Below are 27,532 nucleotides of genomic sequence, written 5' to 3'. Positions count from 1 at the left end.
TGCATCGTGAGATGTTGCAAAACATGCACTGCATCGCAGAAACGAGAGCATGAAAGCGTTGCACGTGCATACGGTCAGCGCGGATGCACTCTATGAGTGCATCTGCGCAATATCTTCCGTCCATCTGAACTCTACCACTCAGCCATTTCCATTTCCGATGCAAATGCCATTGAAGTCAGACAGTCATTTTGGAGTTAGGTTCCACATACAAAACATCTGTGCTGCACGTAAACTGATGAAAGGCGCAGACAAGAGAGTTGTTTTAGACAATTGTCATTGTAGTATGTGGAAAGTGTAAACATGCACCGCCCTTTTCTCGTGGGAGTCTAGCTCAGTGGTAGAGCATTTGACTGCAGATCCAGAGGTTCCCCATTTCAAATCTGGGTGCCCCCTTTATACAAGCAACTTCCCTGCACTGGAGCGGCTTTTCAAGTAACTGCCGTTGCCCATCCTGCACAGGAAACACTGAAGGAGGGGTGTTTTGCTACCACAGCAAGGTTCCTTCTTTGATGAACACCTCAAAGACACGAAGATCCGTGTTGCATCGTGAGATGTTGCAAAACATGCACTGCAGCGCCGAAACGAGAGCATGAAAGCATTGCACGTGCATACGGTCAGCGCCGAGGTCATCGGAGCAATATCTTCCGTCCATCTGGACTCTACCACTCAGCCATTTCCATTTCCGATGCAAATGCCATTGAAGTCAGACAGTCATTTTGGAGTTAGGTTCCACATACAAAACATCTGTGCTGCACGTAAACTGTTGAAAGGCGCAGACAAGAGAGTTGTTTTAGACAATTGTCACTGTAGTATGTGGAAAGTGTAAACATGCACCGCAGTTTTCTGTTGGGGGTATAGCTCAGTGGTAGAGCATTTGACTGCAGATCAAGAGGTCCCCAGTTCAAATCTGGGTGCCCCCTTCATAGAAGCAACTTCCCGGCACTGGAGCGGCTTTTCAAGTAACTGCAGTTGCCCATCCTGCACAGGAAACACTGAAGGAGGGGTGTTTTGCTACCACAGCAAGGTTCCTTCTACGATGAACACCTCAAAGACACAAAGATCCGTGTTGCATCGTGAGATGTTGCAAAACATGCACTGCAGCCCCGAAACGAGAGCATGAATGCGTTGCACGTACATACGGTCAGCGCGGATGCACTCGATGAGTGCATCTGCGCAATATCTTACGTCCACCACTCAGCCATTTCCAGTTCCGATGCAAATGCCATTGAAGTCAGACAGTCATTTTGGAGTTAGGTTCCACATACAAAACATCTGTGCTGCACGTAAACTGATGAAAGGCGCAGACAAGAGAGTTGTTTTAGACAATTGTCACTGTAGTATGTGGAAAGTGTAAACATGCACCGCAGTTTCCTGTTGGGGGTATAGCTCAGTGGTAGACCATTTTACTGCAGATCAAGAGGTCCCCAGTTCAAATCTGGGTGCCCCCTTCATAGAAGCAACTTCCCGGCACTGGAGCGGCTTTTCAAGTAACTGCCGTTGCCCATCCTGCACAGGAAACACTGAAGGAGGGGTGTTTTGCTACCACAGCAAGGTTCCTTCTATGATGAACACTTCAAAGACACAAAGATCCGTGTTGCATCGTGAGATGTTGCAAAACATGCACTGCAGCCCCGAAACGAGAGCATGAAAGCGTTGCACGTGCATATGGTCAGCGCGGATGCACTCGATGAGTGCATCTGCGCAATATCTTCCGTCCATCTGAACTCTACCACTCAGCCATTTCCATTTCCGATGCAAATGCCATTGAAGTCAGACAGTCATTTTGGAGTTAGGTTCCACATACAAAACATCTGTGCTGCACGTAAACTGTTGAAAGGCACAGACAAAAGAGTTGTTTTCGACAATTGTCACTGTAGTGTGTGGAAAGTATAAACATGCACCGCAGTTTTCCGTTGGGGGTATAGCTCAGTGGTAGAGCATTTGACTGCAGATCAAGAGGTCCCCAGTTCAAATCTGGGTGCCCCCTTTTCCAAGCAACTTCCCGACACTGGAGCGGCTTTTCAAGTAACTGCCGTTGCCCCTCCTGCACAGGAAACACTGAAGGAGGGGTGTTTTGCTACCACAGCAAGGTTCCTTCTACGATGAACACCTCAAAGACGCGAAGATCCGTGTTGCATCGTGAGATGTTGCAAAACATGCACTGCATCGCAGAAACGAGAGCATGAAAGCGTTGCACGTGCATACGGTCAGCGCGGATGCACTCTATGAGTGCATCTGCGCAATATCTTCCGTCCATCACTCAGCCATTTCCATTTCTGATGCAAATGCCATTGAAGTCAGACAGTCATTTTGGAGTTAGGTTCCACATACAAAACATATGTGCTGCACGTAAACTGTTGAAAGGCACAGACAACAGAGTTGTTTTAGACAATTGTCACTGTAGTTTGTGGAAAGTGTAAACATGCACCGCCCTTTTCTCATGGGAGTCTAGCTCAGTGGTAGAGCATTTGACTGCAGATCAAGAGGTCCCCAGTTCAAATCTGGGTGCCCCCTTTTTCAAGCAACTTCCCGACACTGGAGCGGCTTTTCAAGTAACTGCCGTTGCCCCTCCTGCACAGGAAACACTGAAGGAGGGGTGTTTTGCTACCACAGCAAGGTTCCTTCTACGATGAACACCTCAAAGACACGAAGATCCGTGTTGCATCGTGAGATGTTGCAAAACATGCACTGCATCGCAGAAACGAGAGCATGAAAGCGTTGCACGTGCATACGGTCAGCGCGGATGCACTCTATGAGTGCATCTGCGCAATATCTTCCGTCCATCTGAACTCTACCACTCAGCCATTTCCATTTCCGATGCAAATGCCATTGAAGTCAGACAGTCATTTTGGAGTTAGGTTCCACATACAAAACATCTGTGCTGCACGTAAACTGATGAAAGGCGCAGACAAGAGAGTTGTTTTAGACAATTGTCATTGTAGTATGTGGAAAGTGTAAACATGCACCGCCCTTTTCTCGTGGGAGTCTAGCTCAGTGGTAGAGCATTTGACTGCAGATCCAGAGGTTCCCCATTTCAAATCTGGGTGCCCCCTTTATACAAGCAACTTCCCTGCACTGGAGCGGCTTTTCAAGTAACTGCCGTTGCCCATCCTGCACAGGAAACACTGAAGGAGGGGTGTTTTGCTACCACAGCAAGGTTCCTTCTTTGATGAACACCTCAAAGACACGAAGATCCGTGTTGCATCGTGAGATGTTGCAAAACATGCACTGCAGCGCCGAAACGAGAGCATGAAAGCATTGCACGTGCATACGGTCAGCGCCGAGGTCATCGGAGCAATATCTTCCGTCCATCTGGACTCTACCACTCAGCCATTTCCATTTCCGATGCAAATGCCATTGAAGTCAGACAGTCATTTTGGAGTTAGGTTCCACATACAAAACATCTGTGCTGCACGTAAACTGTTGAAAGGCGCAGACAAGAGAGTTGTTTTAGACAATTGTCACTGTAGTATGTGGAAAGTGTAAACATGCACCGCAGTTTTCTGTTGGGGGTATAGCTCAGTGGTAGAGCATTTGACTGCAGATCAAGAGGTCCCCAGTTCAAATCTGGGTGCCCCCTTCATAGAAGCAACTTCCCGGCACTGGAGCGGCTTTTCAAGTAACTGCAGTTGCCCATCCTGCACAGGAAACACTGAAGGAGGGGTGTTTTGCTACCACAGCAAGGTTCCTTCTACGATGAACACCTCAAAGACACAAAGATCCGTGTTGCATCGTGAGATGTTGCAAAACATGCACTGCAGCCCCGAAACGAGAGCATGAATGCGTTGCACGTACATACGGTCAGCGCGGATGCACTCGATGAGTGCATCTGCGCAATATCTTACGTCCACCACTCAGCCATTTCCAGTTCCGATGCAAATGCCATTGAAGTCAGACAGTCATTTTGGAGTTAGGTTCCACATACAAAACATCTGTGCTGCACGTAAACTGATGAAAGGCGCAGACAAGAGAGTTGTTTTAGACAATTGTCACTGTAGTATGTGGAAAGTGTAAACATGCACCGCAGTTTCCTGTTGGGGGTATAGCTCAGTGGTAGACCATTTTACTGCAGATCAAGAGGTCCCCAGTTCAAATCTGGGTGCCCCCTTCATAGAAGCAACTTCCCGGCACTGGAGCGGCTTTTCAAGTAACTGCCGTTGCCCATCCTGCACAGGAAACACTGAAGGAGGGGTGTTTTGCTACCACAGCAAGGTTCCTTCTATGATGAACACTTCAAAGACACAAAGATCCGTGTTGCATCGTGAGATGTTGCAAAACATGCACTGCAGCCCCGAAACGAGAGCATGAAAGCGTTGCACGTGCATATGGTCAGCGCGGATGCACTCGATGAGTGCATCTGCGCAATATCTTCCGTCCATCTGAACTCTACCACTCAGCCATTTCCATTTCCGATGCAAATGCCATTGAAGTCAGACAGTCATTTTGGAGTTAGGTTCCACATACAAAACATCTGTGCTGCACGTAAACTGTTGAAAGGCACAGACAAAAGAGTTGTTTTCGACAATTGTCACTGTAGTGTGTGGAAAGTATAAACATGCACCGCAGTTTTCCATTGGGGGTATAGCTCAGTGGTAGAGCATTTGACTGCAGATCAAGAGGTCCCCAGTTCAAATCTGGGTGCCCCCTTTATACAAGCAACTTCCCTGCACTGGAGCGGCTTTTCAAGTAACTGCCGTTGCCCATCCTGCACAGGAAACACTGAAGGAGGGGTGTTTTGCTACCACAGCAAGGTTCCTTCTATGATGAACACCTCAAAGACTCAAAGATCCGTGGTGCATCGTGAGATGTTGCAAAACATGCACTGCAGCCCCGAAACGAGAGCATGAAAGCGTTGCACGTACATACGGTCAGCGCTGATGCACTCTATGAGTGCATCTGCGCAATATCTTCCGTCCATCTGAACTCTACCACTCAGCCATTTCCAGTTCCGATGCAAATGCCATTGAAGTCAGACAGTCATTTTGGAGTTAGGTTCCACATACAAAACATCTGTGCTGCACGTAAACTGTTGAAAGGCACAGACAAAAGAGTTGTTTTCGACAATTGTCACTGTAGTGTGTGGAAAGTATAAACATGCACCGCAGTTTTCCGTTGGGGGTATAGCTCAGTGGTAGAGCATTTGACTGCAGATCAAAAGGTCCCCAGTTCAAATCTGGGTGCCCCCTTTTCCAAGCAACTTCCCGACACTGGAGCGGCTTTTCAAGTAACTGCCGTTGCCCCTCCTGCACAGGAAACACTGAAGGAGGGGTGTTTTGCTACCACAGCAAGGTTCCTTCCACGATGAACACCTCAAAGACTCAAAGATCCGTGGTGCATCGTGAGATGTTGCAAAACATGCACTGCAGCGCAGAAACGAGAGCATGAAAGCGTTGCACGTGCATACGGTCAGCGCGGATGCACTCTATGAGTGCATCTGCGCAATATCTTCCGTCCATCTGAACTCTACCACTCAGCCATTTCCATTTCCGATGCAAATGCCATTGAAGTCAGACAGTCATTTTGGAGTTAGGTTCCACATACAAAACATCTGTGCTGCACGTAAACTGTTGAAAGGCGCAGACAAGAGAGTTGTTTTAGACAATTGTCACTGTAGTATGTGGAAAGTGTAAACATGCACCGCCCTTTTCTCGTGGGAGTCTAGCTCAGTGGTAGAGCATTTGACTGCAGATCCAGAGGTCCCCAGTTCAAATCTGGGTGCCCCCTTGATACAAGCAACTTCCCTGCACTGGAGCGGCTTTTCAAGTAACTGCCGTTGCCCATCCTGCACAGGAAACACTGAAGGAGGGGTGTTTTGCTACCACAGCAAGGTTCCTTCTACGATGAACACCTCAAAGACACGAAGATCCGTGTTGCATCGTGAGATGTTGCAAAACATGCACTGCAGCGCTGAAACGAGAGCATGAAAGCATCGCACGTGCACATGGTCAGCGCGGATGCACTCGATGAGTGCATCTGCGCAATATCTTCCGTCCATCTGAACTCTACCACTCAGCCATTTCCATTTCCGATGCAAATGCCATTGAAGTCAGACAGTCATTTTGGAGTTAGGTTCCACATACAAAACATCTGTGCTGCACGTAAACTGTTGTAAGGCACAGACAAGAGAGTTGTTTTCGACAATTGTCACTGTAGTATGTGGAAAGTGTAAACATGCACCGCAGTTTTCCGGTGGGGGTATAGCTCAGTGGTCGAGCATTTGACTGCAGATCAAGAGGTCCCCAGTTCAAATCTGGGTGCCCCCTTTATACAAGCAACTTCCCTGCACTGGAGCGGCTTTTCAAGTAACTGCCGTTGCCCATCCTGCACAGGAAACACTGAAGGAGGGGTGTTTTGCTACCACAGCAAGGTTCCTTCCACGATGAACACCTCAAAGACTCAAAGATCCGTGGTGCATCGTGAGATGTTGCAAAACATGCACTGCATCGCAGAAACGAGAGCATGAAAGCGTTGCACGTGCATACGGTCAGCGCGGATGCACTCTATGAGTGCATCTGCGCAATATCTTCCGTCCATCTGAACTCTAACACTCAGCCATTTCCATTTCCGATGCAAATGCCATTGAAGTCAGACAGTCATTTTGGAGTTAGGTTCCACATACAAAACATCTGTGCTGCACGTAAACTGATGAAAGGCGCAGACAAGAGAGTTGTTTTAGACAATTGTCACTGTAGTATGTGGAAAGTGTAAACATGCACCGCAGTTTCCTGTTGGGGGTATAGCTCAGTGGTAGAGCATTTTACTGCAGATCAAGAGGTCCCCAGTTCAAATCTGGGTGCCCCCTTCATAGAAGCAACTTCCCGGCACTGGAGCGGCTTTTCAAGTAACTGCCGTTGCCCATCCTGCACAGGAAACACTGAAGGAGGGGTGTTTTGCTACCACAGCAAGGTTCCTTCTATGATGAACACTTCAAAGACACAAAGATCCGTGTTGCATCGTGAGATGTTGCAAAACATGCACTGCAGCCCCGAAACGAGAGCATGAAAGCGTTGCACGTGCATATGGTCAGCGCGGATGCACTCGATGAGTGCATCTGCGCAATATCTTCCGTCCATCTGAACTCTACCACTCAGCCATTTCCATTTCCGATGCAAATGCCATTGAAGTCAGACAGTCATTTTGGAGTTAGGTTCCACATACAAAACATCTGTGCTGCACGTAAACTGTTGAAAGGCACAGACAAAAGAGTTGTTTTCGACAATTGTCACTGTAGTGTGTGGAAAGTATAAACATGCACCACAGTTTTCCGTTGGGGGTATAGCTCAGTGGTAGAGCATTTGACTGCAGATCAAGAGGTCCCCAGTTCAAATCTGGGTGCCCCCTTTTCCAAGCAACTTCCCGACACTGGAGCGGCTTTTCAAGTAACTGCCGTTGCCCCTCCTGCACAGGAAACACTGAAGGAGGGGTGTTTTGCTACCACAGCAAGGTTCCTTCTACGATGAACACCTCAAAGACGCGAAGATCCGTGTTGCATCGTGAGATGTTGCAAAACATGCACTGCATCGCAGAAACGAGAGCATGAAAGCGTTGCACGTGCATACGGTCAGCGCGGATGCACTCTATGAGTGCATCTGCGCAATATCTTCCGTCCATCACTCAGCCATTTCCATTTCTGATGCAAATGCCATTGAAGTCAGACAGTCATTTTGGAGTTAGGTTCCACATACAAAACATATGTGCTGCACGTAAACTGTTGAAAGGCACAGACAACAGAGTTGTTTTAGACAATTGTCACTGTAGTTTGTGGAAAGTGTAAACATGCACCGCCCTTTTCTCATGGGAGTCTAGCTCAGTGGTAGAGCATTTGACTGCAGATCCAGAGGTCCCCAGTTCAAATCTGGGTGCCCCCTTTATACAAGCAACTTCCCTGCACTGGAGCGGCTTTTCAAGTAACTGCCGTTGCCCATCCTGCACAGGAAACACTGAAGGAGGGGTGTTTTGCTACCACAGCAAGGTTCCTTCTTTGATGAACACCTCAAAGACACGAAGATCCGTGTTGCATCGTGAGATGTTGCAAAACATGCACTGCAGCGCCGAAACGAGAGCATGAAAGCATTGCACGTGCATACGGTCAGCGCCGAGGTCATCGGAGCAATATCTTCCGTCCATCTGGACTCTACCACTCAGCCATTTCCATTTCCGATGCAAATGCCATTGAAGTCAGACAGTCATTTTGGAGTTAGGTTCCACATACAAAACATCTGTGCTGCACGTAAACTGTTGAAAGGCGCAGACAAGAGAGTTGTTTTAGACAATTGTCACTGTAGTATGTGGAAAGTGTAAACATGCACCGCAGTTTTCTGTTGGGGGTATAGCTCAGTGGTAGAGCATTTGACTGCAGATCAAGAGGTCCCCAGTTCAAATCTGGGTGCCCCCTTCATAGAAGCAACTTCCCGGCACTGGAGCGGCTTTTCAAGTAACTGCAGTTGCCCATCCTGCACAGGAAACACTGAAGGAGGGGTGTTTTGCTACCACAGCAAGGTTCCTTCTACGATGAACACCTCAAAGACACAAAGATCCGTGTTGCATCGTGAGATGTTGCAAAACATGCACTGCAGCCCCGAAACGAGAGCATGAATGCGTTGCACGTACATACGGTCAGCGCGGATGCACTCGATGAGTGCATCTGCGCAATATCTTACGTCCACCACTCAGCCATTTCCAGTTCCGATGCAAATGCCATTGAAGTCAGACAGTCATTTTGGAGTTAGGTTCCACATACAAAACATCTGTGCTGCACGTAAACTGTTGAAAGGCGCAGACAAGAGAGTTGTTTTAGACAATTGTCACTGTAGTATGTGGAAAGTGTAAACATGCACCGCAGTTTTCTGTTGGGGGTGTAGCTCAGTGGTAGAGCATTTGACGGCAGATCAAGAGGTCCCCAGTTCAAATCTGGGTGCCCCCTTTTTCAAGCAACTTCCCGACACTGGAGCGGCTTTTCAAGTAACTGCCGTTGCCCCTCCTGCACAGGAAACACTGAAGGAGGGGTGTTTTGCTACCACAGCAAGGTTCCTTCTACGATGAACACCTCAAAGACACGAAGATCCGTGTTGCATCGTGAGATGTTGCAAAACATGCACTGCATCGCAGAAACGAGAGCATGAAAGCGTTGCACGTGCATACGGTCAGCGCGGATGCACTCTATGAGTGCATCTGCGCAATATCTTCCGTCCATCTGAACTCTACCACTCAGCCATTTCCATTTCCGATGCAAATGCCATTGAAGTCAGACAGTCATTTTGGAGTTAGGTTCCACATACAAAACATCTGTGCTGCACGTAAACTGATGAAAGGCGCAGACAAGAGAGTTGTTTTAGACAATTGTCATTGTAGTATGTGGAAAGTGTAAACATGCACCGCCCTTTTCTCGTGGGAGTCTAGCTCAGTGGTAGAGCATTTGACTGCAGATCCAGAGGTTCCCCATTTCAAATCTGGGTGCCCCCTTTATACAAGCAACTTCCCTGCACTGGAGCGGCTTTTCAAGTAACTGCCGTTGCCCATCCTGCACAGGAAACACTGAAGGAGGGGTGTTTTGCTACCACAGCAAGGTTCCTTCTTTGATGAACACCTCAAAGACACGAAGATCCGTGTTGCATCGTGAGATGTTGCAAAACATGCACTGCAGCGCCGAAACGAGAGCATGAAAGCATTGCACGTGCATACGGTCAGCGCCGAGGTCATCGGAGCAATATCTTCCGTCCATCTGGACTCTACCACTCAGCCATTTCCATTTCCGATGCAAATGCCATTGAAGTCAGACAGTCATTTTGGAGTTAGGTTCCACATACAAAACATCTGTGCTGCACGTAAACTGTTGAAAGGCGCAGACAAGAGAGTTGTTTTAGACAATTGTCACTGTAGTATGTGGAAAGTGTAAACATGCACTGCAGTTTTCTGTTGGGGGTATAGCTCAGTGGTAGAGCATTTGACTGCAGATCAAGAGGTCCCCAGTTCAAATCTGGGTGCCCCCTTCATAGAAGCAACTTCCCGGCACTGGAGCGGCTTTTCAAGTAACTGCAGTTGCCCATCCTGCACAGGAAACACTGAAGGAGGGGTGTTTTGCTACCACAGCAAGGTTCCTTCTACGATGAACACCTCAAAGACACAAAGATCCGTGTTGCATCGTGAGATGTTGCAAAACATGCACTGCAGCCCCGAAACGAGAGCATGAATGCGTTGCACGTACATACGGTCAGCGCGGATGCACTCGATGAGTGCATCTGCGCAATATCTTACGTCCACCACTCAGCCATTTCCAGTTCCGATGCAAATGCCATTGAAGTCAGACAGTCATTTTGGAGTTAGGTTCCACATACAAAACATCTGTGCTGCACGTAAACTGATGAAAGGCGCAGACAAGAGAGTTGTTTTAGACAATTGTCACTGTAGTATGTGGAAAGTGTAAACATGCACCGCAGTTTCCTGTTGGGGGTATAGCTCAGTGGTAGACCATTTTACTGCAGATCAAGAGGTCCCCAGTTCAAATCTGGGTGCCCCCTTCATAGAAGCAACTTCCCGGCACTGGAGCGGCTTTTCAAGTAACTGCCGTTGCCCATCCTGCACAGGAAACACTGAAGGAGGGGTGTTTTGCTACCACAGCAAGGTTCCTTCTATGATGAACACTTCAAAGACACAAAGATCCGTGTTGCATCGTGAGATGTTGCAAAACATGCACTGCAGCCCCGAAACGAGAGCATGAAAGCGTTGCACGTGCATATGGTCAGCGCGGATGCACTCGATGAGTGCATCTGCGCAATATCTTCCGTCCATCTGAACTCTACCACTCAGCCATTTCCATTTCCGATGCAAATGCCATTGAAGTCAGACAGTCATTTTGGAGTTAGGTTCCACATACAAAACATCTGTGCTGCACGTAAACTGTTGAAAGGCACAGACAAAAGAGTTGTTTTCGACAATTGTCACTGTAGTGTGTGGAAAGTATAAACATGCACCGCAGTTTTCCGTTGGGGGTATAGCTCAGTGGTAGAGCATTTGACTGCAGATCAAGAGGTCCCCAGTTCAAATCTGGGTGCCCCCTTTTCCAAGCAACTTCCCGACACTGGAGCGGCTTTTCAAGTAACTGCCGTTGCCCCTCCTGCACAGGAAACACTGAAGGAGGGGTGTTTTGCTACCACAGCAAGGTTCCTTCTACGATGAACACCTCAAAGACGCGAAGATCCGTGTTGCATCGTGAGATGTTGCAAAACATGCACTGCATCGCAGAAACGAGAGCATGAAAGCGTTGCACGTGCATACGGTCAGCGCGGATGCACTCTATGAGTGCATCTGTGCAATATCTTCCGTCCATCACTCAGCCATTTCCATTTCTGATGCAAATGCCATTGAAGTCAGACAGTCATTTTGGAGTTAGGTTCCACATACAAAACATATGTGCTGCACGTAAACTGTTGAAAGGCACAGACAACAGAGTTGTTTTAGACAATTGTCACTGTAGTTTGTGGAAAGTGTAAACATGCACCGCCCTTTTCTCATGGGAGTCTAGCTCAGTGGTAGAGCATTTGACTGCAGATCCAGAGGTCCCCAGTTCAAATCTGGGTGCCCCCTTTATACAAGCAACTTCCCTGCACTGGAGCGGCTTTTCAAGTAACTGCCGTTGCCCATCCTGCACAGGAAACACTGAAGGAGGGGTGTTTTGCTACCACAGCAAGGTTCCTTCTTTGATGAACACCTCAAAGACACGAAGATCCGTGTTGCATCGTGAGATGTTGCAAAACATGCACTGCAGCGCCGAAACGAGAGCATGAAAGCATTGCACGTGCATACGGTCAGCGCCGAGGTCATCGGAGCAATATCTTCCGTCCATCTGGACTCTACCACTCAGCCATTTCCATTTCCGATGCAAATGCCATTGAAGTCAGACAGTCATTTTGGAGTTAGGTTCCACATACAAAACATCTGTGCTGCACGTAAACTGTTGAAAGGCGCAGACAAGAGAGTTGTTTTAGACAATTGTCACTGTAGTATGTGGAAAGTGTAAACATGCACCGCAGTTTTCTGTTGGGGGTATAGCTCAGTGGTAGAGCATTTGACTGCAGATCAAGAGGTCCCCAGTTCAAATCTGGGTGCCCCCTTCATAGAAGCAACTTCCCGGCACTGGAGCGGCTTTTCAAGTAACTGCAGTTGCCCATCCTGCACAGGAAACACTGAAGGAGGGGTGTTTTGCTACCACAGCAAGGTTCCTTCTACGATGAACACCTCAAAGACACAAAGATCCGTGTTGCATCGTGAGATGTTGCAAAACATGCACTGCAGCCCCGAAACGAGAGCATGAATGCGTTGCACGTACATACGGTCAGCGCGGATGCACTCGATGAGTGCATCTGCGCAATATCTTACGTCCACCACTCAGCCATTTCCAGTTCCGATGCAAATGCCATTGAAGTCAGACAGTCATTTTGGAGTTAGGTTCCACATACAAAACATCTGTGCTGCACGTAAACTGTTGAAAGGCGCAGACAAGAGAGTTGTTTTAGACAATTGTCACTGTAGTATGTGGAAAGTGTAAACATGCACCGCAGTTTTCTGTTGGGGGTGTAGCTCAGTGGTAGAGCATTTGACTGCAGATCAAGAGGTCCCCAGTTCAAATCTGGGTGCCCCCTTTTTCAAGCAACTTCCCGACACTGGAGCGGCTTTTCAAGTAACTGCCGTTGCCCCTCCTGCACAGGAAACACTGAAGGAGGGGTGTTTTGCTACCACAGCAAGGTTCCTTCTACGATGAACACCTCAAAGACACGAAGATCCGTGTTGCATCGTGAGATGTTGCAAAACATGCACTGCATCGCAGAAACGAGAGCATGAAAGCGTTGCACGTGCATACGGTCAGCGCGGATGCACTCTATGAGTGCATCTGCGCAATATCTTCCGTCCATCTGAACTCTACCACTCAGCCATTTCCATTTCCGATGCAAATGCCATTGAAGTCAGACAGTCATTTTGGAGTTAGGTTCCACATACAAAACATCTGTGCTGCACGTAAACTGATGAAAGGCGCAGACAAGAGAGTTGTTTTAGACAATTGTCATTGTAGTATGTGGAAAGTGTAAACATGCACCGCCCTTTTCTCGTGGGAGTCTAGCTCAGTGGTAGAGCATTTGACTGCAGATCCAGAGGTTCCCCATTTCAAATCTGGGTGCCCCCTTTATACAAGCAACTTCCCTGCACTGGAGCGGCTTTTCAAGTAACTGCCGTTGCCCATCCTGCACAGGAAACACTGAAGGAGGGGTGTTTTGCTACCACAGCAAGGTTCCTTCTTTGATGAACACCTCAAAGACACGAAGATCCGTGTTGCATCGTGAGATGTTGCAAAACATGCACTGCAGCGCCGAAACGAGAGCATGAAAGCATTGCACGTGCATACGGTCAGCGCCGAGGTCATCGGAGCAATATCTTCCGTCCATCTGGACTCTACCACTCAGCCATTTCCATTTCCGATGCAAATGCCATTGAAGTCAGACAGTCATTTTGGAGTTAGGTTCCACATACAAAACATCTGTGCTGCACGTAAACTGTTGAAAGGCGCAGACAAGAGAGTTGTTTTAGACAATTGTCACTGTAGTATGTGGAAAGTGTAAACATGCACCGCAGTTTTCTGTTGGGGGTATAGCTCAGTGGTAGAGCATTTGACTGCAGATCAAGAGGTCCCCAGTTCAAATCTGGGTGCCCCCTTCATAGAAGCAACTTCCCGGCACTGGAGCGGCTTTTCAAGTAACTGCAGTTGCCCATCCTGCACAGGAAACACTGAAGGAGGGGTGTTTTGCTACCACAGCAAGGTTCCTTCTACGATGAACACCTCAAAGACACAAAGATCCGTGTTGCATCGTGAGATGTTGCAAAACATGCACTGCAGCCCCGAAACGAGAGCATGAATGCGTTGCACGTACATACGGTCAGCGCGGATGCACTCGATGAGTGCATCTGCGCAATATCTTACGTCCACCACTCAGCCATTTCCAGTTCCGATGCAAATGCCATTGAAGTCAGACAGTCATTTTGGAGTTAGGTTCCACATACAAAACATCTGTGCTGCACGTAAACTGTTGAAAGGCGCAGACAAGAGAGTTGTTTTAGACAATTGTCACTGTAGTATGTGGAAAGTGTAAACATGCACCGCAGTTTTCTGTTGGGGGTGTAGCTCAGTGGTAGAGCATTTGACTGCAGATCAAGAGGTCCCCAGTTCAAATCTGGGTGCCCCCTTTTTCAAGCAACTTCCCGACACTGGAGCGGCTTTTCAAGTAACTGCCGTTGCCCCTCCTGCACAGGAAACACTGAAGGAGGGGTGTTTTGCTACCACAGCAAGGTTCCTTCTACGATGAACACCTCAAAGACACGAAGATCCGTGTTGCATCGTGAGATGTTGCAAAACATGCACTGCATCGCAGAAACGAGAGCATGAAAGCGTTGCACGTGCATACGGTCAGCGCGGATGCACTCTATGAGTGCATCTGCGCAATATCTTCCGTCCATCTGAACTCTACCACTCAGCCATTTCCATTTCCGATGCAAATGCCATTGAAGTCAGACAGTCATTTTGGAGTTAGGTTCCACATACAAAACATCTGTGCTGCACGTAAACTGATGAAAGGCGCAGACAAGAGAGTTGTTTTAGACAATTGTCATTGTAGTATGTGGAAAGTGTAAACATGCACCGCCCTTTTCTCGTGGGAGTCTAGCTCAGTGGTAGAGCATTTGACTGCAGATCCAGAGGTTCCCCATTTCAAATCTGGGTGCCCCCTTTATACAAGCAACTTCCCTGCACTGGAGCGGCTTTTCAAGTAACTGCCGTTGCCCATCCTGCACAGGAAACACTGAAGGAGGGGTGTTTTGCTACCACAGCAAGGTTCCTTCTTTGATGAACACCTCAAAGACACGAAGATCCGTGTTGCATCGTGAGATGTTGCAAAACATGCACTGCAGCGCCGAAACGAGAGCATGAAAGCATTGCACGTGCATACGGTCAGCGCCGAGGTCATCGGAGCAATATCTTCCGTCCATCTGGACTCTACCACTCAGCCATTTCCATTTCCGATGCAAATGCCATTGAAGTCAGACAGTCATTTTGGAGTTAGGTTCCACATACAAAACATCTGTGCTGCACGTAAACTGTTGAAAGGCGCAGACAAGAGAGTTGTTTTAGACAATTGTCACTGTAGTATGTGGAAAGTGTAAACATGCACCGCAGTTTTCTGTTGGGGGTATAGCTCAGTGGTAGAGCATTTGACTGCAGATCAAGAGGTCCCCAGTTCAAATCTGGGTGCCCCCTTCATAGAAGCAACTTCCCGGCACTGGAGCGGCTTTTCAAGTAACTGCAGTTGCCCATCCTGCACAGGAAACACTGAAGGAGGGGTGTTTTGCTACCACAGCAAGGTTCCTTCTACGATGAACACCTCAAAGACACAAAGATCCGTGTTGCATCGTGAGATGTTGCAAAACATGCACTGCAGCCCCGAAACGAGAGCATGAATGCGTTGCACGTACATACGGTCAGCGCGGATGCACTCGATGAGTGCATCTGCGCAATATCTTACGTCCACCACTCAGCCATTTCCAGTTCCGATGCAAATGCCATTGAAGTCAGACAGTCATTTTGGAGTTAGGTTCCACATACAAAACATCTGTGCTGCACGTAAACTGTTGAAAGGCGCAGACAAGAGAGTTGTTTTAGACAATTGTCACTGTAGTATGTGGAAAGTGTAAACATGCACCGCAGTTTTCTGTTGGGGGTGTAGCTCAGTGGTAGAGCATTTGACTGCAGATCAAGAGGTCCCCAGTTCAAATCTGGGTGCCCCCTTTTTCAAGCAACTTCCCGACACTGGAGCGGCTTTTCAAGTAACTGCCGTTGCCCCTCCTGCACAGGAAACACTGAAGGAGGGGTGTTTTGCTACCACAGCAAGGTTCCTTCTACGATGAACACCTCAAAGACACGAAGATCCGTGTTGCATCGTGAGATGTTGCAAAACATGCACTGCATCGCAGAAACGAGAGCATGAAAGCGTTGCACGTGCATACGGTCAGCGCGGATGCACTCTATGAGTGCATCTGCGCAATATCTTCCGTCCATCTGAACTCTACCACTGAGCCATTTCCATTTCCGATGCAAATGCCATTGAAGTCAGACAGTCATTTTGGAGTTAGGTTCCACATACAAAACATCTGTGCTGCACGTAAACTGATGAAAGGCGCAGACAAGAGAGTTGTTTTAGACAATTGTCATTGTAGTATGTGGAAAGTGTAAACATGCACCGCCCTTTTCTCGTGGGAGTCTAGCTCAGTGGTAGAGCATTTGACTGCAGATCCAGAGGTTCCCCATTTCAAATCTGGGTGCCCCCTTTATACAAGCAACTTCCCTGCACTGGAGCGGCTTTTCAAGTAACTGCCGTTGCCCATCCTGCACAGGAAACACTGAAGGAGGGGTGTTTTGCTACCACAGCAAGGTTCCTTCTTTGATGAACACCTCAAAGACACGAAGATCCGTGTTGCATCGTGAGATGTTGCAAAACATGCACTGCAGCGCCGAAACGAGAGCATGAAAGCATTGCACGTGCATACGGTCAGCGCCGAGGTCATCGGAGCAATATCTTCCGTCCATCTGGACTCTACCACTCAGCCATTTCCATTTCCGATGCAAATGCCATTGAAGTCAGACAGTCATTTTGGAGTTAGGTTCCACATACAAAACATCTGTGCTGCACGTAAACTGTTGAAAGGCGCAGACAAGAGAGTTGTTTTAGACAATTGTCACTGTAGTATGTGGAAAGTGTAAACATGCACCGCAGTTTTCTGTTGGGGGTATAGCTCAGTGGTAGAGCATTTTACTGCAGATCAAGAGGTCCCCAGTTCAAATCTGGGTGCCCCCTTCATAGAAGCAACTTCCCGGCACTGGAGCGGCTTTTCAAGTAACTGCCGTTGCCCATCCTGCACAGGAAACACTGAAGGAGGGGTGTTTTGCTACCACAGCAAGGTTCCTTCTACGATGAACACCTCAAAGACACAAAGATCCGTGTTGCATCGTGAGATGTTGCAAAACATGCACTGCAGCCCCGAAACGAGAGCATGAAAGCGTTGCACGTACATACGGTCAGCGCGGATGCACTCGATGAGTGCATCTGCGCAATATCTTACGTCCACCACTCAGCCATTTCCAGTTCCGATGCAAATGCCATTGAAGTCAGACAGTCATTTTGGAGTTAGGTTCCACATACAAAACATCTGTGCTGCACGTAAACTGTTGAAAGGCGCAGACAAGAGAGTTGTTTTAGACAATTGTCACTGTAGTTTGTGGAAAGTGTAAACATGCACCGCAGTTTTCCGGTGGGGGTATAGCTCAGTGGTAGAGCATTTGACTGCAGATCAAGAGGTCCCCAGTTCAAATCTGGGTGCCCCCTTTATACAAGCAACTTCCCGGCACTGGAGCGGCTTTTCAAGTAACTGCCGTTGCCCATCCTGCACAGGAAACACTGAAGGAGGGGTGTTTTGCTACCACAGCAAGGTTCCTTCTTTGAAGAACACCTCAAAGACACGAAGATCCGTGTTGCATCGTGAGATGTTGCAAAACATGCACTGCAGCCCCGAAACGAGAGCATGAAAGCGTTGCACGTACATACGGTCAGCGCGGATGCACTCTATGAGTGCATCTGCGCAATATCTTCCGTCCATCACTCAGCCATTTCCATTTCTGATGCAAATGCCATTGAAGTCAGACAGTCATTTTGGAGTTAGGTTCCACATACAAAACATATGTGCTGCACGTAAACTGTTGAAAGGCACAGACGACAGAGTTGTTTTAGACAATTGTCACTGTAGTATGTGGAAAGTGTAAACATGCACCGCCGTTTTCTGGTGGGGGTATAGCTCAGTGGTAGAGCATTTGACTGCAGATCAAGAGGTCCCCAGTTCAAATCTGAGTGCCCCCTTTATACAAGCAACTTCCCTGCACTGGAGCGGCTTTTCAAGTAACTGCCGTTGCCCATCCTGCACAGGAAACACTGAAGGAGGGGTGTTTTGCTACCACAGCAAGGTTCCTTCTTTGATGAACACCTCAAAGACACGAAGATCCGTGTTGCATCGTGAGATGTTGCAAAACATGCACTGCAGCGCCGAAACGAGAGCATGAAAGCATTGCACGTGCATACGGTCAGCGCGGATGCACTCGATGAGTGCATCTGCGCAATATCTTCCGTCCATCTGAACTCTACCACTCAGCCATTTCCATTTCCGATGCAAATGCCATTGAAGTCAGACAGTCATTTTGGAGTTAGGTTCCACATACAAAACATCTGTGCTGCACGTAAACTGTTGAAAGGCACAGTCAAAAGAGTTGTTTTCGACAATTGTCACTGTAGTGTGTGGAAAGTATAAACATGCACCGCAGTTTTCCATTGGGGGTATAGCTCAGTGGTAGAGCATTTGACTGCAGATCAAGAGGTCCCCAGTTCAAATCTGGGTGCCCCCTTTATACAAGCAACTTCCCTGCACTGGAGCGGCTTTTCAAGTAACTGCCGTTGCCCATCCTGCACAGGAAACACTGAAGGAGGGGTGTTTTGCTACCACAGCAAGGTTCCTTCTACGATGAACACCTCAAAGACACGAAGATCCGTGTTGCATCGTGAGATGTTGCAAAACATGCACTGCAGCGCTGAAACGAGAGCATGAAAGCATCGCACGTGCACATGGTCAGCGCGGATGCACTCGATGAGTGCATCTGCGCAATATCTTCCGTCCATCTGAACTCTACCACTCAGCCATTTCCATTTCCGATGCAAATGCCATTGAAGTCAGACAGTCATTTTGGAGTTAGGTTCCACATACAAAACATCTGTGCTGCACGTAAACTGTTGTAAGGCACAGACAAGAGAGTTGTTTTCGACAATTGTCATTGTAGTATGTGGAAAGTGTAAACATGCACCGCAGTTTTCCGGTGGGGGTATAGCTCAGTGGTCGAGCATTTGACTGCAGATCAAGAGGTCCCCAGTTCAAATCTGGGTGCCCCCTTTATACAAGCAACTTCCCTGCACTGGAGCGGCTTTTCAAGTAACTGCCGTTGCCCATCCTGCACAGGAAACACTGAAGGAGGGGTGTTTTGCTACCACAGCAAGGTTCCTTCCACGATGAACACCTCAAAGACTCAAAGATCCGTGGTGCATCGTGAGATGTTGCAAAACATGCACTGCAGCGCAGAAACGAGAGCATGAAAGCGTTGCACGTGCATACGGTCAGCGCGGATGCACTCTATGAGTGCATCTGCGCAATATCTTCCGTCCATCTGAACTCTACCACTCAGCCATTTCCATTTCCGATGCAAATGCCATTGAAGTCAGACAGTCATTTTGGAGTTAGGTTCCACATACAAAACATCTGTGCTGCACGTAAACTGATGAAAGGCGCAGACAAGAGAGTTGTTTTAGACAATTGTCATTGTAGTATGTGGAAAGTGTAAACATGCACCGCCCTTTTCTCGTGGGAGTCTAGCTCAGTGGTAGAGCATTTGACGGCAGATCAAGAGGTCCCCAGTTCAAATCTGGGTGCCCCCTTTATACAAGCAACTTCCCTGCACTGGAGCGGCTTTTCAAGTAACTGCCGTTGCCCATCCTGCACAGGAAACACTGAAGGAGGGGTGTTTTGCTACCACAGCAAGGTTCCTTCTTTGATGAACACCTCAAAGACACGAAGATCCGTGTTGCATCGTGAGATGTTGCAAAACATGCACTGCAGCGCCGAAACGAGAGCATGAAAGCATTGCACGTGCATACGGTCAGCGCCGAGGTCATCGGAGCAATATCTTCCGTCCATCTGGACTCTACCACTCAGCCATTTCCATTTCCGATGCAAATGCCATTGAAGTCAGACAGTCATTTTGGAGTTAGGTTCCACATACAAAACATCTGTGCTGCACGTAAACTGTTGAAAGGCGCAGACAAGAGAGTTGTTTTAGACAATTGTCACTGTAGTATGTGGAAAGTGTAAACATGCACCGCAGTTTTCTGTTGGGGGTATAGCTCAGTGGTAGAGCATTTTACTGCAGATCAAGAGGTCCCCAGTTCAAATCTGGGTGCCCCCTTCATAGAAGCAACTTCCCGGCACTGGAGCGGCTTTTCAAGTAACTGCCGTTGCCCATCCTGCACAGGAAACACTGAAGGAGGGGTGTTTTGCTACCACAGCAAGGTTCCTTCTATGATGAACACCTCAAAGACACAAAGATCCGTGTTGCATCGTGAGATGTTGCAAAACATGCACTGCAGCCCCGAAACGAGAGCATGAAAGCGTTGCACGTACATACGGTCAGCGCGGATGCACTCGATGAGTGCATCTGCGCAATATCTTCCGTCCATCACTCAGCCATTTCCATTTCCGATGCAAATGCCATTGAAGTCAGACAGTCATTTTGGAGTTAGGTTCCACATACAAAACATCTGTACTGCACGTAAACTGTTGAAAGGCGCAGACAAGAGAGTTGTTTTAGACAATTGTCACTGTAATATGTGGAAAGTGTAAACATGCACAGCAGTTTCCCGGTGGGGGTATAGCTCAGTGGTCGAGCATTTGACTGCAGATCAAGAGGTCCCCAGTTCAAATCTGGGTGCCCCCTTTATACAAGCAACTTCCCGGCACTGGAGCGGCTTTTCAAGTAACTGCCGTTGCCCCTCCTGCACAGGAAACACTGAAGGAGGGGTGTTTTGCTACCACAGCAAGGTTCCTTCTTTGATGAACACCTCAAAGACACGAAGATCCGTGTTGCATCGTGAGATGTTGCAAAACATGCACTGCAGCGCCGAAACGAGAGCATGAAAGCATTGCACGTGCATACGTTCAGCGCGGATGCACTCGATGAGTGCATCTGCGCAATATCTTCCGTCCATCTGAACTCTACCACTCAGCCATTTCCAGTTCCGATGCAAATGCCATTGAAGTCAGACAGTCATTTTGGAGTTAGGTTCCACATACAAAACATCTGTGCTGCACGTAAACTGTTGAAAGGCACAGACAAAAGAGTTGTTTTCGACAATTGTCACTGTAGTGTGTGGAAAGTATAAACATGCACCGCAGTTTTCCGTTGGGGGTATAGCTCAGTGGTAGGGCATTTGACTGCAGATCAAGAGGTCCCCAGTTCAAATCTGGGTGCCCCCTTTTTCAAGCAACTTCCCGACACTGGAGCGGCTTTTCAAGTAACTGCCGTTGCCCCTCCTGCACAGGAAACACTGAAGGAGGGGTGTTTTGCTACCACAGCAAGGTTCCTTCTACGATGAACACCTCAAAGACACGAAGATCCGTGTTGCATCGTGAGATGTTGCAAAACATGCACTGCATCGCAGAAACGAGAGCATGAAAGCGTTGCACGTGCATACGGTCAGCGCGGATGCACTCTATGAGTGCATCTGCGCAATATCTTACGTCCATCTGAACTCTACCACTCAGCCATTTCCATTTCCGATGCAAATGCCATTGAAGTCAGACAGTCATTTTGGAGTTAGGTTCCACATACAAAACATCTGTGCTGCACGTAAACTGATGAAAGGCGCAGACAAGAGAGTTGTTTTAGACAATTGTCATTGTAGTATGTGGAAAGTGTAAACATGCACCGCCCTTTTCTCGTGGGAGTCTAGCTCAGTGGTAGAGCATTTGACTGCAGATCCAGAGGTTCCCCATTTCAAATCTGGGTGCCCCCTTTATACAAGCAACTTCCCTGCACTGGAGCGGCTTTTCAAGTAACTGCCGTTGCCCATCCTGCACAGGAAACACTGAAGGAGGGGTGTTTTGCTACCACAGCAAGGTTCCTTCTTTGATGAACACCTCAAAGACACGAAGATCCGTGTTGCATCGTGAGATGTTGCAAAACATGCACTGCAGCGCCGAAACGAGAGCATGAAAGCATTGCACGTGCATACGGTCAGCGCGGATGCACTCGATGAGTGCATCTGCGCAATATCTTCCGTCCATCTGAACTCTACCACTCAGCCATTTCCATTTCCGATGCAAATGCCATTGAAGTCAGACAGTCATTTTGGAGTTAGGTTCCACATACAAAACATCTGTGCTGCACGTAAACTGTTGAAAGGCACAGACAAAAGAGTTGTTTTCGACAATTGTCACTGTAGTGTGTGGAAAGTATAAACATGCACCACAGTTTCCTGTTGGGGGTATAGCTCAGTGGTAGAGCATTTGACTGCAGATCAAGAGGTCCCCAGTTCAAATCTGGGTGCCCCCTTTATACAAGCAACTTCCCTGCACTGGAGCGGCTTTTCAAGTAACTGCCGTTGCCCATCCTGCACAGGAAACACTGAAGGAGGGGTGTTTTGCTACCACAGCAAGGTTCCTTCTACGATGAACACCTCAAAGACACGAAGATCCGTGTTGCATCGTGAGATGTTGCAAAACATGCACTGCAGCGCTGAAACGAGAGCATGAAAGCATCGCACGTGCACATGGTCAGCGCGGATGCACTCGATGAGTGCATCTGCGCAATATCTTCCGTCCATCTGAACTCTACCACTCAGCCATTTCCAGTTCCGATGCAAATGCCATTGAAGTCAGACAGTCATTTTGGAGTTAGGTTCCACATACAAAACATCTGTGCTGCACGTAAACTGTTGAAAGGCGCAGACAAGAGAGTTGTTTTAGACAATTGTCACTGTAGTTTGTGGAAAGTGTAAACATGCACCGCAGTTTTCCGGTGGGGGTATAGCTCAGTGGTAGAGCATTTGACTGCAGATCAAGAGGTCCCCAGTTCAAATCTGGGTGCCCCCTTTATACAAGCAACTTCCCGGCACTGGAGCGGCTTTTCAAGTAACTGCCGTTGCCCATCCTGCACAGGAAACACTGAAGGAGGGGTGTTTTGCTACCACAGCAAGGTTCCTTCTTTGAAGAACACCTCAAAGACACGAAGATCCGTGTTGCATCGTGAGATGTTGCAAAACATGCACTGCAGCCCCGAAACGAGAGCATGAAAGCGTTGCACGTACATACGGTCAGCGCGGATGCACTCTATGAGTGCATCTGCGCAAAATCTTCCGTCCATCACTCAGCCATTTCCATTTCTGATGCAAATGCCATTGAAGTCAGACAGTCATTTTGGAGTTAGGTTCCACATACAAAACATATGTGCTGCACGTAAACTGTTGAAAGGCACAGACGACAGAGTTGTTTTAGACAATTGTCACTGTAGTATGTGGAAAGTGTAAACATGCACCGCAGTTTTCTGGTGGGGGTATAGCTCAGTGGTAGAGCATTTGACTGCAGATCAAGAGGTCCCCAGTTCAAATCTGAGTGCCCCCTTTATACAAGCAACTTCCCTGCACTGGAGCGGCTTTTCAAGTAACTGCCGTTGCCCATCCTGCACAGGAAACACTGAAGGAGGGGTGTTTTGCTACCACAGCAAGGTTCCTTCTTTGATGAACACCTCAAAGACACGAAGATCCGTGTTGCATCGTGAGATGTTGCAAAACATGCACTGCAGCGCCGAAACGAGAGCATGAAAGCATTGCACGTGCATACGGTCAGCGCGGATGCACTCGATGAGTGCATCTGCGCAATATCTTCCGTCCATCTGAACTCTACCACTCAGCCATTTCCATTTCCGATGCAAATGCCATTGAAGTCAGACAGTCATTTTGGAGTTAGGTTCCACATACAAAACATCTGTGCTGCACGTAAACTGTTGAAAGGCACAGACAAAAGAGTTGTTTTCGACAATTGTCACTGTAGTGTGTGGAAAGTATAAACATGCACCACAGTTTTCCATTGGGGGTATAGCTCAGTGGTAGAGCATTTGACTGCAGATCAAGAGGTCCCCAGTTCAAATCTGGGTGCCCCCTTTATACAAGCAACTTCCCTGCACTGGAGCGGCTTTTCAAGTAACTGCCGTTGCCCATCCTGCACAGGAAACACTGAAGGAGGGGTGTTTTGCTACCACAGCAAGGTTCCTTCTACGATGAACACCTCAAAGACACGAAGATCCGTGTTGCATCGTGAGATGTTGCAAAACATGCACTGCAGCGCTGAAACGAGAGCATGAAAGCATCGCACGTGCACATGGTCAGCGCGGATGCACTCGATGAGTGCATCTGCGCAATATCTTCCGTCCATCTGAACTCTACCACTCAGCCATTTCCATTTCCGATGCAAATGCCATTGAAGTCAGACAGTCATTTTGGAGTTAGGTTCCACATACAAAACATCTGTGCTGCACGTAAACTGTTGTAAGGCACAGACAAGAGAGTTGTTTTCGACAATTGTCATTGTAGTATGTGGAAAGTGTAAACATGCACCGCAGTTTTCCGGTGGGGGTATAGCTCAGTGGTCGAGCATTTGACTGCAGATCAAGAGGTCCCCAGTTCAAATCTGGGTGCCCCCTTTATACAAGCAACTTCCCTGCACTGGAGCGGCTTTTCAAGTAACTGCCGTTGCCCATCCTGCACAGGAAACACTGAAGGAGGGGTGTTTTGCTACCACAGCAAGGTTCCTTCCACGATGAACACCTCAAAGACTCAAAGATCCGTGGTGCATCGTGAGATGTTGCAAAACATGCACTGCAGCGCAGAAACGAGAGCATGAAAGCGTTGCACGTGCATACGGTCAGCGCGGATGCACTCTATGAGTGCATCTGCGCAATATCTTCCGTCCATCTGAACTCTACCACTCAGCCATTTCCATTTCCGATGCAAATGCCATTGAAGTCAGACAGTCATTTTGGAGTTAGGTTCCACATACAAAACATCTGTGCTGCACGTAAACTGATGAAAGGCGCAGACAAGAGAGTTGTTTTAGACAATTGTCATTGTAGTATGTGGAAAGTGTAAACATGCACCGCCCTTTTCTCGTGGGAGTCTAGCTCAGTGGTAGAGCATTTGACTGCAGATCCAGAGGTCCCCAGTTCAAATCTGGGTGCCCCCTTTATACAAGCAACTTCCCTGCACTGGAGCGGCTTTTCAAGTAACTGCCGTTGCCCATCCTGCACAGGAAACACTGAAGGAGGGGTGTTTTGCTACCACAGCAAGGTTCCTTCTTTGATGAACACCTCAAAGACACGAAGATCCGTGTTGCATCGTGAGATGTTGCAAAACATGCACTGCAGCGCCGAAACGAGAGCATGAAAGCATTGCACGTGCATACGGTCAGCGCCGAGGTCATCGGAGCAATATCTTCCGTCCATCTGGACTCTACCACTCAGCCATTTCCATTTCCGATGCAAATGCCATTGAAGTCAGACAGTCATTTTGGAGTTAGGTTCCACATACAAAACATCTGTGCTGCACGTAAACTGTTGAAAGGCGCAGACAAGAGAGTTGTTTTAGACAATTGTCACTGTAGTATGTGGAAAGTGTAAACATGCACCGCAGTTTTCTGTTGGGGGTATAGCTCAGTGGTAGAGCATTTTACTGCAGATCAAGAGGTCCCCAGTTCAAATCTGGGTGCCCCCTTCATAGAAGCAACTTCCCGGCACTGGAGCGGCTTTTCAAGTAACTGCCGTTGCCCATCCTGCACAGGAAACACTGAAGGAGGGGTGTTTTGCTACCACAGCAAGGTTCCTTCTATGATGAACACCTCAAAGACACAAAGATCCGTGTTGCATCGTGAGATGTTGCAAAACATGCACTGCAGCCCCGAAACGAGAGCATGAAAGCGTTGCACGTACATACGGTCAGCGCGGATGCACTCGATGAGTGCATCTGCGCAATATCTTCCGTCCATCACTCAGCCATTTCCATTTCCGATGCAAATGCCATTGAAGACAGACAGTCATTTTGGAGTTAGGTTCCACATACAAAACATCTGTACTGCACGTAAACTGTTGAAAGGCGCAGACAAGAGAGTTGTTTTAGACAATTGTCACTGTAATATGTGGAAAGTGTAAACATGCACAGCAGTTTCCCGGTGGGGGTATAGCTCAGTGGTAGAGCATTTGACTGCAGATCAAGAGGTCCCCAGTTCAAATCTGGGTGCCCCCTTTATACAAGCAACTTCCCGGCACTGGAGCGGCTTTTCAAGTAACTGCCGTTGCCCCTCCTGCACAGGAAACACTGAAGGAGGGGTGTTTTGCTACCACAGCAAGGTTCCTTCTACGATAAACACCTCAAAGACACGAAGATCCGTGTTGCATCGTGAGATGTTGCAAAACATGCACTGCAGCGCTGAAACGAGAGCATGAAAGCATCGCACGTGCATATGGTCAGCGCGGATGCACTCTATGAGTGCATCTGCGCAATATCTTCCGTCCATCTGAACTCTACCACTCAGCCATTTCCATTTCCGATGCAAATGCCATTGAAGTCAGACAGTCATTTTGGAGTTAGGTTCCACATACAAAACATCTGTGCTGCACGTAAACTGATGAAAGGCGCAGACAAGAGAGTTGTTTTAGACAATTGTCATTGTAGTATGTGGAAAGTGTAAACATGCACCGCCCTTTTCTCGTGGGGGTATAGCTCAGTGGTAGAGCATTTGACTGCAGATCAAGAGGTCCCCAGTTCAAATCTGGGTGCCCCCTTTATACAAGCAACTTCCCGGCACTGGAGCGGCTTTTCAAGTAACTGCCGTTGCCCCTCCTGCACAGGAAACACTGAAGGAGGGGTGTTTTGCTACCACAGCAAGGTTCCTTCTACGATAAACACCTCAAAGACACGAAGATCCGTGTTGCATCGTGAGATGTTGCAAAACATGCACTGCAGCGCTGAAACGAGAGCATGAAAGCATCGCACGTGCATATGGTCAGCGCGGATGCACTCTATGAGTGCATCTGCGCAATATCTTCCGTCCATCTGAACTCTACCACTCAGCCATTTCCATTTCCGATGCAAATGCCATTGAAGTCAGACAGTCATTTTGGAGTTAGGTTCCACATACAAAACATCTGTGCTGCACGTAAACTGATGAAAGGCGCAGACAAGAGAGTTGTTTTAGACAATTGTCATTGTAGTATGTGGAAAGTGTAAACATGCACCGCCCTTTTCTCGTGGGAGTCTAGCTCAGTGGTAGAGCATTTGACTGCAGATCCAGAGGTTCCCCATTTCAAATCTGGGTGCCCCCTTTATACAAGCAACTTCCCTGCACTGGAGCGGCTTTTCAAGTAACTGCCGTTGCCCATCCTGCACAGGAAACACTGAAGGAGGGGTGTTTTGCTACCACAGCAAGGTTCCTTCTTTGATGAACACCTCAAAGACACGAAGATCCGTGTTGCATCGTGAGATGTTGCAAAACATGCACTGCAGCGCCGAAACGAGAGCATGAAAGCATTGCACGTGCATACGGTCAGCGCCGAGGTCATCGGAGCAATATCTTCCGTCCATCTGGACTCTACCACTCAGCCATTTCCATTTCCGATGCAAATGCCATTGAAGTCAGACAGTCATTTTGGAGTTAGGTTCCACATACAAAACATCTGTGCTGCACGTAAACTGTTGAAAGGCGCAGACAAGAGAGTTGTTTTAGACAATTGTCACTGTAGTATGTGGAAAGTGTAAACATGCACCGCAGTTTTCTGTTGGGGGTATAGCTCAGTGGTAGA

The 27,532-nt window shown here is 48.1% G+C and overlaps 29 non-coding genes across 29 annotated transcripts; all 29 read left to right on the top strand.

Moving 5' to 3' along the window:
* Positions 1 to 848: 848 nt before the first annotated feature.
* On the top strand, positions 849 to 920 carry trnac-gca (transfer RNA cysteine (anticodon GCA)). The gene has a single exon. It is a non-coding gene; the product is annotated as a tRNA-Cys (tRNA).
* A 995-nt stretch (positions 921 to 1,915) lies between these two features.
* trnac-gca (transfer RNA cysteine (anticodon GCA)) lies at positions 1,916 to 1,987 on the top strand. The gene has a single exon. It is a non-coding gene; the product is annotated as a tRNA-Cys (tRNA).
* A 1,521-nt stretch (positions 1,988 to 3,508) lies between these two features.
* Positions 3,509 to 3,580, top strand: trnac-gca (transfer RNA cysteine (anticodon GCA)). The gene has a single exon. It is a non-coding gene; the product is annotated as a tRNA-Cys (tRNA).
* A 995-nt stretch (positions 3,581 to 4,575) lies between these two features.
* Positions 4,576 to 4,647, top strand: trnac-gca (transfer RNA cysteine (anticodon GCA)). Its single transcript has one exon. It is a non-coding gene; the product is annotated as a tRNA-Cys (tRNA).
* A 467-nt stretch (positions 4,648 to 5,114) lies between these two features.
* trnac-gca (transfer RNA cysteine (anticodon GCA)) lies at positions 5,115 to 5,186 on the top strand. The gene has a single exon. It is a non-coding gene; the product is annotated as a tRNA-Cys (tRNA).
* Positions 5,187 to 6,191: 1,005 nt separating this feature from the next.
* On the top strand, positions 6,192 to 6,263 carry trnac-gca (transfer RNA cysteine (anticodon GCA)). Its single transcript has one exon. It is a non-coding gene; the product is annotated as a tRNA-Cys (tRNA).
* Positions 6,264 to 7,269: 1,006 nt separating this feature from the next.
* Positions 7,270 to 7,341, top strand: trnac-gca (transfer RNA cysteine (anticodon GCA)). The gene has a single exon. It is a non-coding gene; the product is annotated as a tRNA-Cys (tRNA).
* Positions 7,342 to 8,323: 982 nt separating this feature from the next.
* trnac-gca (transfer RNA cysteine (anticodon GCA)) lies at positions 8,324 to 8,395 on the top strand. The gene has a single exon. It is a non-coding gene; the product is annotated as a tRNA-Cys (tRNA).
* A 1,522-nt stretch (positions 8,396 to 9,917) lies between these two features.
* Positions 9,918 to 9,989, top strand: trnac-gca (transfer RNA cysteine (anticodon GCA)). Its single transcript has one exon. It is a non-coding gene; the product is annotated as a tRNA-Cys (tRNA).
* Positions 9,990 to 10,984: 995 nt separating this feature from the next.
* On the top strand, positions 10,985 to 11,056 carry trnac-gca (transfer RNA cysteine (anticodon GCA)). The gene has a single exon. It is a non-coding gene; the product is annotated as a tRNA-Cys (tRNA).
* Positions 11,057 to 12,038: 982 nt separating this feature from the next.
* On the top strand, positions 12,039 to 12,110 carry trnac-gca (transfer RNA cysteine (anticodon GCA)). Its single transcript has one exon. It is a non-coding gene; the product is annotated as a tRNA-Cys (tRNA).
* Positions 12,111 to 12,566: 456 nt separating this feature from the next.
* trnac-gca (transfer RNA cysteine (anticodon GCA)) lies at positions 12,567 to 12,638 on the top strand. The gene has a single exon. It is a non-coding gene; the product is annotated as a tRNA-Cys (tRNA).
* A 994-nt stretch (positions 12,639 to 13,632) lies between these two features.
* Positions 13,633 to 13,704, top strand: trnac-gca (transfer RNA cysteine (anticodon GCA)). The gene has a single exon. It is a non-coding gene; the product is annotated as a tRNA-Cys (tRNA).
* A 456-nt stretch (positions 13,705 to 14,160) lies between these two features.
* Positions 14,161 to 14,232, top strand: trnac-gca (transfer RNA cysteine (anticodon GCA)). The gene has a single exon. It is a non-coding gene; the product is annotated as a tRNA-Cys (tRNA).
* Positions 14,233 to 15,226: 994 nt separating this feature from the next.
* On the top strand, positions 15,227 to 15,298 carry trnac-gca (transfer RNA cysteine (anticodon GCA)). Its single transcript has one exon. It is a non-coding gene; the product is annotated as a tRNA-Cys (tRNA).
* Positions 15,299 to 15,754: 456 nt separating this feature from the next.
* Positions 15,755 to 15,826, top strand: trnac-gca (transfer RNA cysteine (anticodon GCA)). Its single transcript has one exon. It is a non-coding gene; the product is annotated as a tRNA-Cys (tRNA).
* A 1,522-nt stretch (positions 15,827 to 17,348) lies between these two features.
* trnac-gca (transfer RNA cysteine (anticodon GCA)) lies at positions 17,349 to 17,420 on the top strand. Its single transcript has one exon. It is a non-coding gene; the product is annotated as a tRNA-Cys (tRNA).
* A 456-nt stretch (positions 17,421 to 17,876) lies between these two features.
* On the top strand, positions 17,877 to 17,948 carry trnac-gca (transfer RNA cysteine (anticodon GCA)). Its single transcript has one exon. It is a non-coding gene; the product is annotated as a tRNA-Cys (tRNA).
* A 467-nt stretch (positions 17,949 to 18,415) lies between these two features.
* Positions 18,416 to 18,487, top strand: trnac-gca (transfer RNA cysteine (anticodon GCA)). The gene has a single exon. It is a non-coding gene; the product is annotated as a tRNA-Cys (tRNA).
* A 467-nt stretch (positions 18,488 to 18,954) lies between these two features.
* trnac-gca (transfer RNA cysteine (anticodon GCA)) lies at positions 18,955 to 19,026 on the top strand. Its single transcript has one exon. It is a non-coding gene; the product is annotated as a tRNA-Cys (tRNA).
* Positions 19,027 to 20,548: 1,522 nt separating this feature from the next.
* On the top strand, positions 20,549 to 20,620 carry trnac-gca (transfer RNA cysteine (anticodon GCA)). Its single transcript has one exon. It is a non-coding gene; the product is annotated as a tRNA-Cys (tRNA).
* A 467-nt stretch (positions 20,621 to 21,087) lies between these two features.
* On the top strand, positions 21,088 to 21,159 carry trnac-gca (transfer RNA cysteine (anticodon GCA)). Its single transcript has one exon. It is a non-coding gene; the product is annotated as a tRNA-Cys (tRNA).
* A 1,006-nt stretch (positions 21,160 to 22,165) lies between these two features.
* trnac-gca (transfer RNA cysteine (anticodon GCA)) lies at positions 22,166 to 22,237 on the top strand. Its single transcript has one exon. It is a non-coding gene; the product is annotated as a tRNA-Cys (tRNA).
* A 467-nt stretch (positions 22,238 to 22,704) lies between these two features.
* Positions 22,705 to 22,776, top strand: trnac-gca (transfer RNA cysteine (anticodon GCA)). Its single transcript has one exon. It is a non-coding gene; the product is annotated as a tRNA-Cys (tRNA).
* A 456-nt stretch (positions 22,777 to 23,232) lies between these two features.
* Positions 23,233 to 23,304, top strand: trnac-gca (transfer RNA cysteine (anticodon GCA)). Its single transcript has one exon. It is a non-coding gene; the product is annotated as a tRNA-Cys (tRNA).
* Positions 23,305 to 23,771: 467 nt separating this feature from the next.
* Positions 23,772 to 23,843, top strand: trnac-gca (transfer RNA cysteine (anticodon GCA)). Its single transcript has one exon. It is a non-coding gene; the product is annotated as a tRNA-Cys (tRNA).
* Positions 23,844 to 24,310: 467 nt separating this feature from the next.
* trnac-gca (transfer RNA cysteine (anticodon GCA)) lies at positions 24,311 to 24,382 on the top strand. Its single transcript has one exon. It is a non-coding gene; the product is annotated as a tRNA-Cys (tRNA).
* Positions 24,383 to 25,904: 1,522 nt separating this feature from the next.
* Positions 25,905 to 25,976, top strand: trnac-gca (transfer RNA cysteine (anticodon GCA)). Its single transcript has one exon. It is a non-coding gene; the product is annotated as a tRNA-Cys (tRNA).
* A 467-nt stretch (positions 25,977 to 26,443) lies between these two features.
* On the top strand, positions 26,444 to 26,515 carry trnac-gca (transfer RNA cysteine (anticodon GCA)). Its single transcript has one exon. It is a non-coding gene; the product is annotated as a tRNA-Cys (tRNA).
* Positions 26,516 to 27,532: the final 1,017 nt, after the last annotated feature.

This window comes from Chiloscyllium punctatum, chromosome 42 (genome assembly GCF_047496795.1).
Source record: "Chiloscyllium punctatum isolate Juve2018m chromosome 42, sChiPun1.3, whole genome shotgun sequence".
NCBI lineage: Eukaryota > Metazoa > Chordata > Chondrichthyes > Orectolobiformes > Hemiscylliidae > Chiloscyllium > Chiloscyllium punctatum.
Note: the sequence above shows the minus strand (reverse complement) of the source record. Positions and strands in the feature narration are given on the sequence as shown.